Here is a 3,503-nt window from a genome sequence, read left to right on the forward strand (position 1 = left end):
GCATGTTGATACAAAACTTGTGCACACATTTGAATAATAGCTTTATTTATAATATCAAAAACTTGGAAACAATCCAAAAGTTCATCAACAGATAAATAGATAAACAGTGGTATATCCATACAATGGATTACTATTACTACTCCGCAATAAAAAGAACAAATGAATGACACATACTACAATATTGATAAATCTTAAAATAATTATGCTGAATGAAATAAACTAGATGGAAAAAAGTATATGCTGTATTATATAAAATTCTAAGAAATAAAAATGAACGTAAATAAATTTAGCACCCAGATCTTTACTTTTAATATCATTTTCCAATAAATGGGTGATTCTTCGACTAAGGCAGGAAATACACAAGATGTGTCCAGAGTATCTTGTAATGCAAGAAAATAAGAAATGCCCTGCCTGGTCTGGCTCAGTTGCTTGAGCCTCATCCCATGCACCAAGAGGTCACTGGTCTGATTCCAGGTCAGCACATATGCCTGGGTTGTGGACTTGATCCCCAGTGTGGGGCATGCAGGAAACAGCTGATCTATGATTCTCATCACTGATGTTCCTACTTCTCTCTCCCTCTTCTTTCCTCTCTGAAATCAATAAAAATGTATTTTAAAAAATAAAATAGCCCAGCTGGCGTGGCTCAGTGGTTGAGCATCGACCTATGAACAGGAGGTCACTGTTTGATTCCCGGTCAGGGCATATGCCCAGGTTGCAAGCACAATCCCTAGTGTAGGGCATGTAGGAGGCAGCCGATCAATGATTCTCTCTCATCATTGTTGGTTGTTTTCTTTCTCTCTCCCCCTGCCTTCCTCTCTGAAATCAATAAAAGTATATTTTTTAAATAATTTACAAAAATAAAATAGCCCTAGCTGGTTTTGCTCAGGGGATAGAGTTTGGGCTTACGGACCAAAGGGTCCCGGGTTTGATTCCATTTTAAACTGGGTGAACTGTATGGTATGTGGATTATACTCAATAAAGCATCTTAAGTGAATTGGAAAGATGAAAGCCTAAAAACAGCAATAACAGCATTAATAATAATAAACTAGTTCACCTCTCTAGCCTCATCCCCCATCCATAATGGCCTCATTGCTGTTCCTATATTATGTCTTCCTATTTGAGGTCCTGTGAACATATTATATTTGCTTCTTGGAATTCTCTTCACCCCTCTTCTACATGCCTAATCCTTTATACAGTATCTAAAATTAGAGTAAGCTAACTGCTGGAATCAATTCCAAAGTCCAGTCACCTAACATCATATAGGTAGCTATATTTCTCACTCATATAGACACTCCTCAGGTCATTCGGGGATCCAGGCTTTTTACCTCTATTGGCTTTGCCCATCCTGGAGTCTCTGTGTCTTCCACTGTACTCTGCACACCTGGCCGAGAGGACCTGTGGGGCATCGGCAGAGAGAGGAACTTGAGGAACTTTCCAAATGATTTATTCAGTTTTGAGCATGGTATGTTTCATATGATATCAAGGTACCCAATGGTCTTAGGTTCAGCACAGAGATTGTTAGGTTAACTCTGTATCTCAAATACACTGAGTGGCCAGATTATTATGACCAGCCAGATTATTATGGCCACCTTCTGCCTTCAATACTGCGGCGATTCTTCTTGGCATTGGCTCCACGAGATGTTGAAAGGTGACGCGAGGAATCTGACACCAGGTCTGATGAATAGCACTGTCCAGTTCTGTGAGATTTGATGGTTGTGGAACCAGCTGCCTGATGGCTCTTTTAACTTCGTCCCACAAATGGATTGGATTCATCCATTCCCAATTCAATTGGATTGAGATCTGGTGATTGTGGGGGCCAGCTAAGCAAGGTAAAGCCTCCCTCATGTTCTTGAAACCACTCCAATCAACAATGTGAATTTGGTTGTTTTTGTTGACATTTCTATTATAGAGAAAGGGCGAATGGCGATATTAAAGTATTTCTTCTAATTAATTTCCTTTCAATGTGCACGAATCCGTGCACAGGGCCACTAATAACACAATAATTAATAAATAATGATACAAGAATAAACGGTGTTTCCCATGCTCACAACTGTAAACCCACTTTTGCCCACCTCTGTATAAACTGAAGTTAAAGGAAACTTCCCTTAAAATGAATTCCTCAGGACAAATTAATGACAAACAACACCCAAACTTTCCTCGCAGGTAGAGAGGTGTTGTCAACTGTCTTCCACACCCAGACCTCTGCCACATTGTCCAAGAGGAGCAGGACATGTTGACTGTGGTAAGAGAAATTTGGAAGTACTCACTTTTAATGGAAGTCATAAGAAAGAGAGAGAGAGAGAGAGAATCTCATAAATTATTTAGGATCATCCTTGATACATTTATTCTAAAAGACAACATAACCAAATATCTCCTTCTGTTAAATTTGTACGAAACTGAAAACCTGAAAATTCAGCTGTTGGTGGAATCCATTTGTGTTTTTTTTCTTCCAGTTAGACTGGGCATAATCCTTAACTGGTAGTACAAAAACTAACACACCGACGAAGTTCCATCTCACAGCACCTGCTGTTCAGAGTGGAATTCAGACTGGCGTTTGAGAATACCAAGTCCAGAATTTCAGGTCGGGTCCCTAATTGGGGTAGGGAGGGGCTTTGGGCGGGGCTTCCAGATGGGGAGGAGTCGTTATTAGAAAGCTGTGTGGGGCCAGCGCAGAGCTGTCACTACTCTAGAGGTAAGCCTGGTGCCATGTGAGTGAGCGAGGATCTGGTGCGTGAGCGCAGCCTTCCCAATGAGAACGTGGCCCTGGGCCTCTGAGCGGAATCCGCAAACCTCAGGAGTTGCTTGGAGCTGCCCAGCAAAGTGAGCTGCAGCGAGCACGGTCGCCAACTACAGGGATCCGGCAGAAACGCTCCTCTCCCGACCCCGGGCTGCACCTGAGAGGTGCAAGCAGCCTCGGGGTGCTAGCCAGAAGAGAGGCGGATCGCAGTCAGGGGTCGCGAGCTGCACGGCCAGCACCGGTTTGAAGCCGGAGAAAAGGTCGGGCGATACAGCCGCATCTCATTGCTTTCGAAGCCGCCGCCGCCGGAGTGCGGACTTGTGAGTACTCTGCGTCTCCCGCGCTCAGACTCCGGTCGGAGAACTCTGCTGGAGAAGTCTCCCCGTTAGCACACGAGCTCCCTGCACGACCCGTCCTGCTCTCCCACGCGCCCAGGGACCGAACTGCCGCCACCTTCCCCTGCCGACTCCATGGAGGGCAAGGGCAGTCGCTGACCAGCGCCGCCCCCTTCTGACCCGGGAGGTGGAGATCCCCCCTCCAACCCCGCCCGGTCCGATCCCATTCAACACCCCTTTTCTCCTCCAGCTGCTCCTAGATCCCCGATACCGCCCCCCCCTCCTTCCCCGATCCCTCCTCCCTCGAGTCAGGGGAGGAGAAAAAGTGGAGCCGGGTCATTATGACAGAGCCGAAGCCACAGGCTTCCCGGGCTCCCCACGTGGTGGGCGGCGCGCCCTCCCCCATCCAGGCCGGCTCTCCCCTGCTGGGA

The sequence above is a fragment of the Myotis davidii genome, unplaced genomic scaffold (assembly GCF_000327345.1).
Source record: "Myotis davidii unplaced genomic scaffold, ASM32734v1 scaffold8, whole genome shotgun sequence".
Lineage (NCBI taxonomy): Eukaryota > Metazoa > Chordata > Mammalia > Chiroptera > Vespertilionidae > Myotis > Myotis davidii.